Source organism: Dasypus novemcinctus, chromosome 3, assembly GCF_030445035.2.
Source record: "Dasypus novemcinctus isolate mDasNov1 chromosome 3, mDasNov1.1.hap2, whole genome shotgun sequence".
NCBI lineage: Eukaryota > Metazoa > Chordata > Mammalia > Cingulata > Dasypodidae > Dasypus > Dasypus novemcinctus.
Window position 1 is genome coordinate 119,347,913 of NC_080675.1, and position 17,951 is coordinate 119,365,863.

General features: G+C 38.6%; 1 protein-coding gene across 13 annotated transcripts in view; it reads left to right on the forward strand.

Moving 5' to 3' along the window:
• Positions 1-17,951, forward strand: part of SEMA6D (semaphorin 6D) — a 653,158-nt gene that overhangs the window by 426,147 nt on the left and 209,060 nt on the right. For 2 of the 13 annotated variants that reach the window (XM_058294142.1, XM_058294151.1), the window contains exon 4: positions 14,518-14,602. The exons of the other annotated variants lie outside the window; for them this stretch is intronic. The gene's annotated coding sequence lies outside the window, so the exon portion shown is untranslated. The remainder of the gene's footprint in view (positions 1-14,517; positions 14,603-17,951) is intronic. 13 annotated transcript variants of the gene reach the window in all.

Genomic DNA, 17,951 nt, shown 5'->3' on the forward strand with positions numbered 1-17,951 from the left:
TAAGAATTTAGATCAACAATCCATTAAGTGACCTGAATGGTTGTATCAATCAATAACTAGACTGTTTCAAAGGATAACTATGTGGAAAATCTAAACCTGGATAAGAGCATGTTGTCATTGATATTATAGATTTATCTAAATCTTCCATAATGGGAAATTTCTGCACTTAAATCAGATCCTTTTCAAGATGGCCGGTGCTGAGGGAAGAGGAATTGACCTTTCGATTGTACTAGCTGGTCAAGCAAGCAGCAAATCTATAGCTTGCCAAGAAAATGTAGACATATGCTAAGGGCTGACTTTCTATTTCCAAAATAAATACTGCTTTAGGACTCCAAAGAGACCCAGGGTGATACTTCAAACTGCTTTGATTGAAAATTGATTAATACTTTCGGTGAAAATGTGTAACCAATTGAATTGCAAATTAAGGTAAATTACAGTAGGCTGCTAAGTTATCCATCATTTGATGAATACAGTAGACATTTAACGATTTACACTCTATCTACCATTGCATAATCTGGATTGAATGACCAATAACTAAGGTTGTCATTGGCCTGTCCTTGAAGACAAATCCCTTAGACTATAATAGCTAATCATATTAGAGATCACCTAATGCTACATCAACTTTAGCATAAGGAGGTAGCAATACATCACGCCTACTTGATATTAGTAACTACTAGCTTAGAGTATCAACCTTTATTCCCAATTAGTCTGTTTCTGAATTGAATAATGTAGTCTTATTTTACTTTTTATTTCCATGAGTAGGTTACTCTGAGCTTAGCTCTTAAGGTTTAAGTAAACATGATCAATTTTTAATACATACTCCTAGTGTCCCTATTATATATTTCATAAAAGAGCTAAGAAATGAAAACTTGCCTTCTGCTGTTCAGAGGACAGAATGAATAAAAGGAACACTGGGTGGAACATCTGAAGACATCCTGTCTTGTGCCAGTTCAGAACTGGTATTCTGTACTTAGCATGTGATGCCGCCCTTCCTAATATATCTCCTCTCCTTTCCTACTTCCTCTCCCGGTGTGGTGACAGTTCCAGACAACCACCCACAACCTCCACTTCTCAATTTCTGAAGTCTCAGCCTTTTCAATACCTGGTGGAGGGCCCCTTTCAAAAGGGAAGCAGAAAGCCGGAAGCTATACAAAGCACAAAGTAGAAAAACGTAGAGGGCTGGGAATAAGTACTGCCTGAAGCCCTCACCCCCAACACTCACTCACAGGCAGACATGCTTACTAGAGCAGACTAGTGTGGGGAAGGAGTGGGGAGAGGGAGGGAGTTGGCCCTACCAAGAAGGATAGAAAAGATTTCAAAGTTGTCATTGGCTGGCATGGGGAGTTTTCATTTAAGGAAACTGAAAACTCCAAATCATTGGAGTGAAAGAGCTGGGAAACAGTGTAAAGAAAGACAAAGAGAAGTCCAGAGTATCATCAAAACAAAATAGAAAAAAATGAAGTTATCAAAAACTTTAATTTTATGGTTTGGGAAACTGAGGCCCCCTAAATTATTTAACTTTCCCAAGGTTATACAACTAGAAAGTAGTATGGAACTGGGATTCTCAACCAGATTTATCTGACCACAAAAATGGGTTTCTTTTTTCTGCACAATATTGTCTTCCTCATTAATAAAATCTGATTAATTAATCTATACAAGATAGATTTAGCTATATATTTGTAAATCTATTGCATTTCTAAGTACCTTAAATAGCATCCTGTCTTAATACAGAGCATGGTTGCAGATTACAATCAAGCCTGCCTTAAATGTTCTGAAGTGGAGATTCCAGTCTACCACGGTGGCAGTTTAAGACACGCCAGAATTATATTATAGACTACTTGTGATTCTAACAATAGAAGAAACACTGTTATTTTGGAGGCAATGACCCATGGATGTTCTGGGATTAGGGAAAGGGAAAAATAGTTATAATGGGAGGCATTTTCAGGACTTGAGAAACATCTGAATGACATCAAGATGACAGATACAGCCATTATATTTCAACCAAACCTACGGAGTCGAATGGAAAAGAGTGTGAACTACAGTGTAAACTATAATCCGTGCTTAGTGCCAATGCTCCAAAATGTGTTTATCAATTGCAATGAATGTACAACACTGATGAAAGATGTTGCTAATGTGGGAAAATGTGGGAGGTGTGAGGAGTGGAACATATGGGAATCCCCTATATATTCTCTGTAACATTTATGTAATCAAAGTACCTTTTAAAAAATAAATTAGTGAAAAAAAAAGAAATTAAAAAAACACACCAGGGTGCCCTCCCCCGCTTAATCTTTGAACAATTAGCAAAAAAAGGGCAAAGCAATCTTCCTCAAAATGCCAGAAATTAGTGAAAGGGTTGTGGTAATGGGAGAGTGCTAAATAAAAAAAAACACAGCTTAAAAAAACAGTAGGAGAAGCTCATGGCACCCTTATTGCCCCTACAACCTCCAACTTCCTGGAGCAGGGAGAAAGTATTTGGAAACCACGTATGCAGTAAAGGTTTGCTACACAGAATATATAAAGAAATCTTGCAAATAAACAACAAAAAAGACAAATAAGCCAATTTTAAAATGGACAAAAGACTTGTAGAGACCTTTCTCCAAAGAAGATATACAAATGAAAAATAAGCCCATGAAAAGATGCTCAACATCATTAGCCATCAGGGAAAAGCAATCAAAATCACAATGAGATACCATTTCACACCCACTAGAATGGCTACTGTTAAAAATAAGGAAAATAAGTGTTGGAGAGGATGTGGAGAAATAGGAACACTATGTTGTTGGTGGGAAAGTAAAATGGTGCAGCTACTGTGGAAGACAGTTTGGAGTTTCCTCAGAACATTAAGCGTAGAATTACCTTATGGCGGGAAACGGACTTGGCCCAGTGGTTAGGGCGTCCGTCTACCACATGGGAGGTCCGTGGTTCAAACCCTGGGCCTCCTTGACCCGTGTGCAGCTGGCCCATGCGCAGTGCTGATGCGCACAAGGAGTGCCCTGCCACGCAAGGGTGTCCCCTGCGTAGGGGAGCCCCACGCGCAAGGAGTGCACCCCATAAGGAGAACCCCCCAGCACGAAAGAAAGTGCAGGCTGCCCAGGAATGGCACCGCCCACACTTCCCGTGCCGCTGACGACAACAGAAACGGACAAAGAAACAAGACGCGGCAAATAGACACAGAGAACAGACAGCTGGGTGGGGGCAGGGGGGTATTAAATAAACAAATAAATCTTTAAAAAATATAAAATAAGAATTACCTTATGGCATGGCAATCCCACCTCTAGTTATACACCCAAAAGAATTGAAAGCAGGGGCTTGGTCAGATTTTTGCACACGAATGTTCATAGCAACATTATTCACAATTGGTAAAAGAGGGAAAGAACTCAAGTGTCCATCAGTGTAGTAAGTGGTATATAAATACATTGGAATATTACTCAGCCACAAAGAGGAATGACGTTCTGATACATGCAACAACATGTATGCACCTTAAAGACATCCTGTCGAGTGAAATAAGCCAGACACAAAAGGACAAATATTGTATAATCTCACTGAAATAATTAGAAAAAGCAAATTCATAGCATTACAAACTAGAATCCAGGTACCAGTGACCAGGGAAGTGTAGAAAATGGGGAGTTAATGCTTAATTTGTAAAGTGTCTGTTTGGGATGATGGAAAACTTTTGGTAATGGATGATGGTGATGATAGGAAAGTATTGTGAATGTAATTAGCACTATGGAATTATATTTTTTAATGTGGTTAAAAGGGAAAACTTTAGGTTGTTTATATGTTATTAGAAAAAAGATTTTTAAAACATAAAAAAAAAACAGGACAATGCAAAGCATAGGGTGACACCTAATGTAAACTATAGACTATAGTTGATAATATAATTATCATATTGTTTCATCAATTATAGCAAAGCTGCCACACTAAATATAGGGTCAATGATAGGGAAAATTGTGTGTGTGAGGGGAGGTATATTTTCTGCATGATTTTTCTATAAACCTATAACTTCTCTAATTAAAGAAAATTTAGTGTGATTGGCTAGAAAATGCAACAATGGAACCCAGAGAAGCCTGTCTACCTTTTACATTAGGACACATCTTGTGGCTGTGAAGGAGAAACCCATGTTGGTAGGACTTGTGCATTTGGTGTGTCTCTCAATGGAAATGATTGACTGATCATACTGGGCCATTCATACTCATATTTCCCTTGAGGTCAGCCATCTGCGGATTCCAGTCAGAAGGCATCTGTGTCCCCAGGACACAGTTTTATCCTCTGTGCAAAACTAATTGGGATGTAGCCCATGACCTTGGCCCCATCATGCCCTGTTCCAACCCAGTTCTGTCTACCACATGCATGTCAAGAGCCAGACATTCTAGCTGACAGAAATAGTCTATTCCTTACTCAGCCTGCTGTGGGGAGAGTCGATGGTGGGATCATTGCTTATAAAAATACACACATTCAAATACCTCTGACTTTATGTGAACTTGTGAAGCTATTTTTATGTGTAGATCAGATTCTTTATATGTATGTATATACCTGATGGAGAGATTCTGGGGAGCCTGATGTAGGTGTCTGGGAAGTTAAGACGACTTTAAAATTCAGGCAATAAATGAAAATACACTTCAAAATCAAAATCCACTGGTTTATAAACACTCATACCTAATAAGCCCCTGCTTTCATTCCAGAAACATTAGCAAACACAGCATTGCCACCAGTCACAGAGAAGAAAGTGTCATAGGGCTAAATTAATACTGCTTGGTTAGTTTTATATAACCCAAAGCTAAAGACACACCTTATTGCAGACTAAAATGTCGTTTTACAACTTTACTAGCAATTTTTGTCAACTATGTTAAGTAGGATTTTGCTTTTTTGTTTTGTTTTGTTTTTAACATCAAATATTTCTGCCCTCCTCCCATTTCTGTGTTATGTTGGTTTTTTGCTTTTTTTGGAACTTTCAACATTTTGCAAGTCCCAATAAAATGGAAGAAAATAGAAAATATGTTCATCCATCATTGTTTTTCTTTAATAGAGATTTGTTTCAATTGTGTTATCTTCACTTGAAAAAGGAGGCTCATAAAATCTTAGTTTGAGGCTCAAAAATATACAAATAGCATCAAAGAAATGTTAGAAAACTAGCCATATCAGCCTTAGGCCTCTAAAAACCCTTGTCAATGTACGTCTAAAACATTACTACCTACAGGAAAGCAGTCAAAATGAAGTCAGTTTCAGTTCTCTGTGGCTCTCACCCACACTATCTGGGTAGAAAAGAAGGCAGCTCCACTTTCTCACCTGCATACTTCCTAAATTTAATCCAGAAGCCCAGGACACTGTGGAATTTCCCACTTTTGAGGTGAAAAAGAGTTTCCAAAAAAAAATAGCTAGCTTCTAACACATGTTCCATTGATTCATTTTTAATCCTGCTTCCTTTTATTTGCCACAGGCTCTTTGAGGAAAATGATGTGCTTAAGATAAAATAAGTGTGCTCTGCCTACCGCAGTTGATGGGAACTGCGCGTGTAGAAATGAAGAACTTTTCAAACTTTCCTAATTTAGTAGTTGGGAATCCCCAGTGATGGGCTAAGTGGTAAGAAGATCAAATAGCTGAAAATAAAGAAGTGGGTTCGCTTAGTTTCTGAAGCCAAGAACATTTCCAAAGCAGGCTTTAGCAGACATCATGAAGAGGCAGCTGCTGCTCAGCTGAAGGGACTGCTGGTTGCTACATGTTTTTATTATCTTAAAATCCTCACACCTGCCAGAAACACCTCCCTTTGGAACAAGTTCAGTTCTCTCTTGGCCCTTTCCCTTCTGGAAGTAAACACAGAAATGAGGAAGTATACAAAGAGTAGGCAAGGGAATTTGCACATGTTCAAAAATATGGCAAGAGTCATTGCCCTTTCAATGTAGCTTTCACAGAACTCTCCTGAGTCATCCTGGTTGCCATTTGGATATTCTTCAAAGTAGCATGAATGCTCTTAGGACAGCACATTGTGCTCCCAAAAAATGGTTGACAGAACAAGAGAATTCCCTTCTGGATGCCCTGAGAAACTAGCAGTTTGGTCTATGACATGGCAATGTATGTATGTGTATGTGTCTGCGTGTGCGTACATGTAAAGTTTGTACAAATGTGTACATATATATAATTTTCTGAAAATGAAATAGCATATTTATTGTAGACATGTAGAAAAATTCAAGAAAGTAAGATCACATAAGAATATAACAGATTTTCCTGGGGGAACTTTTTGTCTATTTCTATTGCTATTAGTTATTGTAATGTTATTATCAGCATTGTTATTAACAGCCACAATCCTGCAGCATGAAGCATGACATCCACTCTTTCTAAGTCATACTGTGAGTTGCAAAGCCATGCTTTATGAGACCATTTGCTGTGAATCAACTCATCTAGCCCTGGGGGCTGAAAATACAGATATTCACTTTGCTGTGTGTATCAGAGGGTATTCCCCATCCCTGTGGAGTCAACTGTATGTATTTTTTTTTCCCTACAGCAATTGGCAAAGGACACACCTGGCAGGAAAGCCTCAGTCAATTCTGGGAGTGGGGCTGGAGGGCCTGGCCTACTCAGGCCTCTCTGCTAAAGGAACCCCTTTGCTGGGTATTTGAAGAGATGCTTCCCAAAACTCTGGCAACAGGTCAGAAGTGAAGATCTGGCCCTTAGTGTCCCAGAAGCCCTTCCACTTTCTGGGGAGGGTTCTGGAAGGGCTAGGGCTCCTCTTAGTACACTAGGACATCCTTTGTGTTTCCCAGCACATTTCCAAGGAAATGACTATCAGAATGTGAAGCCCTTCTATGGTGAGTTTGTGGGTAGGTCATGTTTTCCTTGATTGCAGTGCGATTTCACGTCACGGAGTTGTTATCAGAGGGAAAAGCGCTTACTCCCATCTTACGTCAAATGGAAGAAATATTTTAAATATTTTTAAAATCTAGAAAAGCAACTAATTTTTCACTGTGGTTTTTTTTTTGCACAGGAAAGAAATAAATTCATTTGTGTGTTACCAAATAGTGTAATCATCTAGAGCTACTAATCACTAACCATTTAACCAATCAGTACTCATTTATAACTAGGAAACTGGCTTTTAGAGTTATTGAAATGAAGATGAAGACTGTAAATCTCATGATACTTGTTTGTATAATTTCCCCCATCCCCGTTCATCTTTTGACTTTAAGAAAATGAAAGGGATTCTGGAAGCTGGAAATTGGGGTTTTCTTCCCAGACCCGAGCAAGTGTCTCAATTCACCATGGAGAATCTCCCTCTTGTTATTAAAGACCCAATACTTGCATAAAGTTCCATGGGAAATAGTGACAAAAGTCACTGAAATCTGGATCACCAGCTCATGTTCTCCTCTTTACCCTGGAAGTGCTCTGTGAGCAATCTATTAATAAGTTCTCATTAAGGTGAGGAGGAATCTTGCTGCCCACATGCTGGCACATGTGCGAGAATAATACCCTATGCTGTCATCATGTTTTATAACTTTTCAGAAGATTTTGCTTTTTTTATATCATGAGAAGCTAAAATTGAAAGAGAATGAGCAAAAGTGATTTGAAAACAAATTTTAGAGCTCAGGTTTCCTCTCCTTCCAAGTTTCAGTACTTACATGATTTTGATCCAGGGGAAGGTGGCCAGTCAGTTCTCTGGGACCATTTTTTGATATTAACAATATAAAATTTTTTTTAAAAACCCTAAAATACTCCTCTAATACCACAGGAGAGATGAGAGGAGAATAATTAATAAGGAAGAGGAGACAAAGAGAATTTCCAATTGTCTTATTCTCCTCCACATCTCTCAATGCTATGTGCTCCTGCTTTTAGTTAATTTTGTACACAGATCTTGATAGAAACAATGCCTATTTTGTAGGCTGCTAAATGGGCTCCCTAATGTGAGAACCAAGCTATGGCAAAAGAATCTGAGGTGTTCTCAGAAGAACCTCGATGACTGATCATCTCCACTGATGGGTCGACCCAGCTGCTGAATGAGGGGAAGGAAGCCTCTTCTCTCCCTTCCCCCAGCTATGTGGGGCCTGGTCCTAAGCAGTGATGGGCCAATAGGCACCATAATCCTGAAGGCATATAGCAGTTCCTTTCTGAAAGCCCAAGTAACTTTGGAAACTCATTTGCAAGAATTATTCAAGAGGTACATGGTGCGTGTATTATTATCTCAATCACTCTCCTGTGGCTGAAAAACTAATGTATTACAAGCCCCAAGGAGCTGACACTTGTGATTGCTGCCCAAGCAGAAATTTCCCAAAATAGGGGCAAACTTTTATGTGGAAGACAATGTAAAAGTAAATATGGCATCATTTTCAAAAGGGCACATTTGCTATACAAGAGACATCAATTATTAACATTATAATAAAAATTAGACTAGAACCATCATATATGAAAGGTTAAAGCTATGATTTTTATGAGCACTAGGACAACGTAGGATATGGTTAAGCTTTGCACTTTGCACCACCCGTTATATGGAGGTTTTCACCTTTTGATTGCATTGATTCAGACTTATTTCTATCTTAGGCTCCTGAGTGACCTATGTGAAATGAGTTGCTGGCTCTGACCCATTCTCTCATGATTAGGTGACCACAACTCATGATCCGTATTGGTGGGAGCTCAGAGAGGTTATCCATTGCTTGGCACTTATCCCCTGTGCAAAGGCCTGCTCCATTCAGGGTACCATGGGTGGTCCTCTGTGTATTTGGTTGGGGAGAGTCGTAGGATTGCAGGGAAGCGATGAACTGGATGTACACCTATTTTCACTGTGACTTTTCGAGGCAGCCATAGCATGGCAGAAGACCAGGTGGTCCTACAAGACACACAAAGGCTGGTGTTCTGCCATGGGTAAAAGAGAAGTCCCACATCAGCAGACGCTGGGACCTTGGATTAAGGCAGCGACTTGGTGGAAAAGAGAGGTGAGAATGGAATGAGAAAAAGGAGGCATAACTCCACATACTCTATTTTCCATCATATCTTAGTGTTTCTAACACATCAGGACAAATACTTGACTGAATTCCCTGTCCTCAACGTTGTCCAAGTCTACCATCTGTGTGTGTGTCCATGTGTGTATGTATGTACCTGTGAATGCTGTCATAGTAATACCCATCAAAGCTGTCAGAATCAAAGGCTTTCACCCAAGGCCAAAAATTCAGAGACATAGTAAATTCTTTAGAATTGCATATAGTATCATTGAAACCATATAAATAAACATGTTATTGTGAAATATACTAAGGTATACATTGCTAGAGGTCATGTAAATTGGTGAAATACTTTGAGAAGCAATTTGATCTTGGGTATCAAGAGCTACCAAAATAAAAAGTGCATACATTTTGTCCTGTGAATCCCACTTGTTGGAAACTAGCCCAAGAAAATAGAATAAAAGAGAGACCCATCTGCATCAAAATGTTCATCACTGCTCTATTTATAATAGTGAAATACTGGAAACCATTTAAATGCCTACAAGTAAAAGAATAGTAAAATGAATTATGGCATAGTCATTCAAAAAATATTTTATCGCCGGTTAAAATGACAGTAGAGAAGACTATGTAACAACACCAAAAGTGCACAATATAAAATACTGAGGGAAAACACAAAATTTTATAGACACTATGGTTGCAGTTGTGCAAAAAATGTAACTAGACATGAGCAGAGACAGTAGCGATAATGAGCAATAATAAAATAGCTATGGAGAAGATATGATGATAGGCACTTTCTTTCTTTTACTATGGCTTATGACTTCCGGTGTATCTTTTAACAAGAGAAGAATGTGTAAGCTTCTGTCTATCATCAAGACAATGGTGAACAGAATTACAGGACAAGATACTAAGAAGTGGATTGTGTGTGTATATATGTGCACACACTCATGTTTTAAGTTTTTCAGAGGTAATGGCATCTTTAAATCTTAAATTCCAAATTGTGGTTGTTTGGAAAATCATGATTTTGAACACAAAAGCTATGACTGTGAGGCAGTTCATGAGCCCTATATTCAAGCAAAATTATGAGGAGGAGAAATGTTTGATTTTATTTCACAGTGGCAACCTGTTTCGATTTTGTGCCCTTAGTCATAGAACTAATCTTTCTAAAGTTACAGGTGAAATTACTTAAAAATTTGTCACACCTCAAGTGACAGTTTTGGAGCTCTAAAGAGTGTAAATATTTTTACTTTATCACGTAATTGCCTCTAACTACAAGTTAATTTAACTATATGGCTGGAAAATTGTTTTCTAAAGTGATGCTGTCCCAGTGGGGTTGCATAAAACACCTTTTGCCCACACCCACACCTATCACCCCTTCCCTTTTTGCTGGTGTATTACAGCCTTGCTAATAGCTCACATTTCCTGCCTGAAAGAAACATTTTAAAGCTACTAATATGTTGTACCAGTGAATATTGGACATTAAAGAGAGAACACCAGGGGAGTAAAAAGACTTTAAATCATGATTATAAAAGAAGTTGGAGTTATGTTTGGGGTGTCAACCAGGCTTCATTCATCTGTACGTTAGACAGAAATAGTTTTACTTTTTTCTGTATTATTCCCATCTTACAAAGGGTTTTTCAGACTTCTTTGATAAGAAGACAAGAGAATGGTGGAATGTTTGTAAAGGAATAGATTGCATCTGAGGGACTTTCCCACACCTAGTTGTAAAGATGGGTTAAAATTGATGATGTGTATGTTATTAGAGAAACATAAGATCTAGAATAAGGGAGGAAACACTAAGATCAAAAATAAGTGAGAATACTACCCTGGGGCAATTCATTCCAGGTGCACTGTGCTCTTAGCTGCCCATTTTAAGAGGAAGGGTGACAAACTAGAATGTGACCAGAGGAGAAAGATGAGATGACAAAGGATAAAGAAAGATAGGGAAAGAAAATACACTTTTATTTAAGCACTTCGTAGTGCCAGGAATCTCTGAATTATCTTATTTAACCTTCACGACTCTGTGAGGTATCTGTAAGTGTCACCATGTTATTAATGAGAAAGCCGACAACCAGGAAGGCTGTGTAACTTGTCCAAGGTTAAGCAGCTACCATGTGGTGGAAGCAGGATTTGAGCTTAGGCACTCGACAGCCCTTAGTCTTAAGCATTTTGCTCTCTAGCTTCCCTCCACAGGCAGCAGATGGGAGTGTAAGATACTAGAGATGTTTAACCTACAGAAGAGGCGAACAATATGTGAGTGCAAATTATATGAGGAAAGGAATACATTTAATCAGTGCGGTGAGACAGACCAAATGATCGGGATTTGGAAAGAAGTTGCTTTTTGAGAAGGAAAGGGTGTAGCAATGGAAGAAAAGAAACTTTGTCGCAGCCTAGATTTGCCTACAGTTGTCCATGACCCTACCCTGTCAGGACATATGTGTTAATGACTTCAGGTTTCAGTGTTTTATTTTTCTTTAATGCCTGAGAAAGCAGCTTTATGTGTCTTACCATTTTGCCATCCCACTGCTCATTTTTAGCGAGACATGTGGCTGCAGAGCCAAGGCCAAAGTGATACCCAGATAGTGAATGGCAACAATACACGAAAGGTACACAGATCCTTAAGTCCTTTGTATGTCACCACTATAGGTAGCATCTTTGATAAGTCCAGGTAAAGGTTTTGTTTTGGCCATGTAGCTTCTGTGTGTTTTCTCTAATAAGCCCTCAGTAGGGAATTTCTGAAGCAAGAAAGTCTGTGTTCTCAGGGGGATTATGATGATCTTCAGATGAAACCATGCTCAGCAGGGCTCAAACCAGGATAAATGATTTATAATTATATTTGAAGATAAGATTTGAGTAGCATATTAGTTTTGCTTTGATGGAAAATAGCTTTGCTTCCCATAAGTAGGCTGTGTTTTCTGGACAAGAATTGATGCTTCTGAACAGGCCCATCTTAAATACTAACTCTCTAGTGTATGTTCAGAGAGTGGATACATCAGCCTTTACCTACAGCAAAAGCAGGTAGGCTTGAGCCACTTCCCAAGCAGGATGTTGAACTGGATTTTAAGGACTAGAATGCTGGTTTGAGTAGTCTGAAAAGTAGGTAAGTTTTATTTGCAGGACCCAGATTTACAGCCTTTCAAGAATGTCCTCATACTGCTCACTCCCATCCCCAACAACCTCTGTGGTACCCTCTCCTTCCCCGTGTCCTGTTCTAGCTTCTCATACCTGCTCCTTATTATTTTACTATCTCATTTTCCAAACTGTGTAATGCACGTTCTTTCAAATCAAACTGACAAATTCAGTATAACATGATAACGGCACATAAACAAAACACCACCTACTCCATACAAAATATTTGCATTTTAATAATGCCTCTCATTGTTTTAACCCAAAAGAGGAACATGAATAATTTGAACAGGTGTTCATTTCTGAGAAGGGTGAGAATGTTAAACACTGTGCCTACTGGAACATGGAGACAACATGTTTAGTCTGGTGGTTTAGTATAGTATGTTTTGTTCAGTGGTTTTAAAACTTCTCTGAACATCGAAGACTTAAAGTACAAATTGTTGGGACCACCCCAGAAATTCAGATAAAGTCAGTCAAAGGGGGGCCAAAAATTTACATTTCTAACAAGTATCCAAAGTATGCTGATATTACTGGTCAGATAATGATTCCTTTTTATTATTATTATTATTATTTCTCTCCCCTCCTCCGCCCCAGTTGCCTGCTCTCTGTGTCCATTCACTGCAAGTTCTTCTGTGTCTGCCTGTATTCTTGTCAGCGGCACCCAGAATCCACGTCTCTTTTTTGTTGCATCATCCTGTTACATCAGCTCTCTGTGTGTGCAGCGCCATTCCTGCGCAGGCTGCACTTTTTTCACGCTGGACAGCTCTCCTTACAGGGTGCACTCCTTGCACGTGGTGCTCCCCTACACGGGGGACACCCCTGCGTGGCACGACACTCTTTGCGTACATCAGCACAGCATATGGGCCAGCTCACCACCTGGCCCTGGGTTTGAACCTTGGACCTCCCATGTGGTAGGCAGACACCCTATCCATTGGGCCAAATCTGCTTCCCTGAAAATCACTAGTTTATACCTTTCTTTCAGGGTCTTCAGTCATAATCAAATCACATGATGCAATAGGTGGTATGTAGTAGTGGTATATTAGTCAGGGATCTCTGGGGAAATAGAACCCACAGGAGATATCTGTCAGTAGTATGAGATTTTATAAAATTGTTTCACACAACCATGGGAATGTACAAGTCCAAATTTGGTAGGGCAGGCTGCAAGCCAGAAACTCAGATGAAGGCCTTTGTTGAGTTCCCCAAGAGTTCCACAATGGCTGTCTGAAGTAGAGATGGGGATTCTTTCTCTGAAAGCTAGAATCACATCTCCTTTTAAGGCCTTCAAATGATTGGATGAGATGTCACTCATTGCTGATGGCAGTCCTCTCATTTGATTGTACATGCAACCAGACATCTATGCAATCAACTCATTGATGATTAAAGTACGTGAAATGTCCTTGTATTACAGTAAGCCCAGTGCTTGCTTGACCAAACAACTGGGCACTGTTACCTGGCCAAGTTGACACATTAGCCTAACCATAACAGATGGTAGCTGCAATTTTGGTCAAATTTTGCTAAGGGAACCAAAATATAGATGTTTTCATGGTACTCAATGCAAATTACTTAGAAATGATCCACAGAACCATTCAAATCTGAGTCTCCAGCCAACATGCAACAAAGGCATCCAGTGGGGTTGCTGGTCAGGACTCTTTGGGCACCTGAAATTCCATGTGTTGAGATGACCTTCAACAACACTTCCTTCCATGAACACCGTTGGCTCAGGATTGATGGTGTTTTGTGGACATGAGAATATAGAATTCACCAGAAACCAGAATTCCAGTAAAAAATACAAATGCCACACTTATGCTTCCTGATGGTTTTGGCATACAACTTACATGTTTTATTTTTAATTGGTATTCACTGTTACACTTTTTAAAAGTATTTCTTGCACAAACAGCATGACAATAGCTTTAATAGGAATCAAAATGGAAGAATAAAATTATCCCACAGCATCACCACCCCAACAAGTTATTGCTTCCATTTTTGTTCTCTCTTCCAATTACTCTCCATATGCACTCATAATTTTTTCCTTGTTGTAATCATAGCAAGGATAAAATTTTATTCTCTGCTTTTCCCACTTAACATTATAACTGTGTGTCATGAATAAAGATTATATGAAATAGATCAAGAAATGAATTTTTATGATATTTCCTTATCAAAAATATCAAATTTGTATATATTCTACACCTGTTATATGTGAATCACTATGACTGGATTTGTGCATAGAATACAGTATTAAGAAAGTTTCTTGGCTTTCCTGGTATTTTTGTTGATATTTTCTATAGGCCATGCATTAGAAATGTATCACTGTGTATCTTTGACTCCCCAAAGATATTTTTGGCATACAGAACTATTTGAGAAAAATTATGCAAAACCCTTTTCTCTGACTACTTTCTCCCCTTTGTGGAATCTCCTTTCCAAAAAGTATGAACCCTAAAGGACTAGAACATGGCTAAGGTTGTGTGCTTCCTTCCCTCAGATTTGAACTAAGAAGATGGAGGGCATTAACTAGGAGTGATGTCTTTTGGACAAATCAAGATCAAGACTGAAAATATAAAACCAAGGTATCAATGCAAAGCATATTTTATAGGTTCGAAACCTGTCTTTACCCCTTACTGGCTATGTGACTCCGAGCATGGCAATCAATCTCTCTGAGACTTTAGTACCTCATCTCTAAAGTGTATGTGGTGCTGCCTAACCTAAAAGACTTAAAAGTAATGATTAAATGAGTCGTTGTAAAGCTTATAGTAGAGAGCTTGGTATATAATACATTCTCAAATAGTGAGAACAATTATTACTAGTTATACTACTATCATATGGAGGGCAAGAATCAGGTATGGTGCAGAAGAGCAGAATGGATGAAGGGAATGTGGGCTTAGGAGAAATTCTACAGCAGCTTCATATAAGATGTAAACATAGGTTCTTTTAAAAGAACAGGAGGGAATTGTGTGTCAGTATTGTGTCCTTCACACAGAAGGCACTCTGTTAGTGCCTAACCAAAAGTATCCTTCACCCACTAAAAAAGCATAGCTTTGACAGTTAGCTACCTAACAATTTGGAGGGCCTACAATTGTGATTCTACTTTTTCTTTGATTTGAGGTTAGTGTGTTCTAAACCATCAACTACCTTGCAAATGCAATGCTCCGAACCAGGCCAGATATGTAGATGAGCTTTATGCTTTAAGTCCATGTCTCTGGTGCTGTGTTCATTAAGTACAGCTAGAATATGGCCTGAATCAGCTCACTAATACTTGGCCATCTGCCGAGTGCAATGAAATCAGCCTGAGTTCCAATCTTTATAAAAGATGAATTGAAGATTGACTATTGCCCCCATCAAGCAGAACTGATATTGTCATTAAAGTTTAGTACTTGCATACTTCTGATAGTAGGACTGTTTGTTCTCTGTTTTGATTAGGGAAATCACATCAGGTTTACATTTTCTTGTTAGATTTGAATTTGCATGCTTGTTAAGGACCATTCAATACACTGGGTTCTATTAACATCTTTTCATCAGGAAAAGCCTTAGTTGTTAGACCTGGTAACTCTGCTGTTAGAGTTGACCCCTTAATTTGTTACCCTACACTGAATGGAAGGTCAGCTGTACTGTTAGTGGTAAAAGGATTTGAATATATATAAATTTGTTGCTGTGAAGATAGGCACTAGATGAAACTTGGAATTCTGATGAAGCTTGGAGCATGTGCAGAGCTGCACTCTCACTATGCATGCCTGAGAGAGGAGTGGACAAAAGCAGCCTAGGCAGGTTCAGCAGCCAACCAGAGGGATCTGTTACCGATTCATGGATCAAGTGATTTCATGGCACTAGACTTCAGCAACCTCTTCTGAAAAGGAATGCTGGTTTAGATCATCTATAAATTTCTTTCCAACTCTAACCTATTCTGACATTATGGGATATACTTTCTGTAGCCAACCACTACATCTTACAAACTGTGAAGTTTGTAAAGCCACAGTTGAGCCTCATTCATTTACCCATCCAATTGGTATACCAGTATCAATTCAACTGTATACCAAGACCTATTACCAGTGAGATTGCAGAAGTAAATCTTTGCTTGAAGCTGATGTTCAGATCTTATAGGAAAAGGCATGTATATAAAGAGCTATGATGCAGAAGGAAGTTACAAATGCCTCAAAAAAAGTACAATATACACTGGAGGCTCAGGAGAGGCTTCATGAAGGAGTTATTAAATATAGACTTAGAAAAATAGAAAGATTTAGGCATGCAAAGCCTTGCACAAGGTGAAAAGGAATATAGAACATCTTTTTATATGCCAGCTTTTCTAAAAGCATAAGACATCATCACTCATCAGGCAACCAATCACTTGATCATATTCAGTTCAACCTAACTCTGGATGGTTATACCTAAGATTTCAGTAAAAATCTGTGGGATATTTAAAATAATAATAGGTTGACTTATGCTTTCAATACATTTAATAAGAAAGTATAGTACATAAATTGAATATGTAAGGGAAGAATATGTGATGGAATCAATGTAATTACAAAAAAAAAGATGGCAAAACAATACGAACTGAAGAGTTCAAAGAGAAGAGAAGTCAGAGGAGGATGAATTAATTAGGAATGATTTCCTAGAGGGGATGATATTGAGCAGTCTTGGAATAGCAACTGGTTTGAAAAGGGAGAAGTAAGATATTCCAGAGAATGCTAATAAATGGAAAAACTCATGGATACTTGAATGAGCTTAATATTTTCTGGGGACAGATTTGAAATGAAATTTCTATACTTTGGGTATTGCTCAGCCATAGCCAAAATTGGTATAGCAAGCTACTAGGGCCAAGGCAAACAGGAAAAACGTAATTATAAAAACACAGGAAAGAGCTCATACACAATGCTGAGGAAATTAGGGACAAGAATGTAAAAACTATTCAAATGAGAAATTTTCCTCCAGAATGACAAAAAGGGAGTAAACAAATTTTGTCATCAAAAAAGCAACTATAAAACTGAACAAAACCATCAGAAACAAACATTCAGTGCTCTGGAAACCAACCAAGAGCATATAACAAGTTATATAGCTTTCATGAATACTTCTGAATTTAGGGTAAGAACAATTTAAGTATAAGAAAAGGATAATCTGTGATGTTTTTGACTATAGCTTCTCCCAAATTCCTCCATCTCTTGGTGCTAGTGCTATGAAAACTAGCACCCTTGCTACGCATACCAGAGAGTGCTCCATTGTATTGGAACATTGGCAGTTAAGTATTAATCTTGGCACTTGCTAATAAGGAAATCCCCTGTTAGCCTGAGGTTGCAGTCTGTTTGGGTCAAGCATTGAACTATCAGACCAATAGGAGATTTAACAGGAAGTTTTAGGTGGTGAGACAGGCACAGGGTGCTTCATAAACTCTCCATATCCTGAATTGAGTGGAGGTTGGGTGGGTGTGCAAAAAAGACTAGTGGAGGCTCAGGTCATCCAAACATTCTTGGTAGATGCAGCAGGCACACATAGAAGAATTGGAATTGAACCTGTCGGAAAGTAAGAACCAGGAAAAACTTGAAAATGGCCTGAAATTAAATGTGCTGCCCAGTCCACACACATACTGTCAGCAAAGAATGGTAGCATTGATGACTGAAAAGGTTTGCCTATAATTTCTGACCAATCTTTCCTGTGCACTAAGCTATACTGACATAAGGATGGTCCCTAGGAAATGGACTTAAAAATAAAAACACATTTGAAAACATTGAATCGAGACATTGGCAGCCGTTCACTTCCAGAGAAGACAGACTTCACAGATTTCGTCCAGACAAGGTACTAAACAAATGAAAAACAATAACGATCAGAGAGAAAAAGTCAGAATCCAGAGTTCCTACAATGTGTCATCTAAAATATCCATTAGTTAACAAAAAAAAAAAAAAAAATTGCAAAATGTGCAAGGAAACAAAA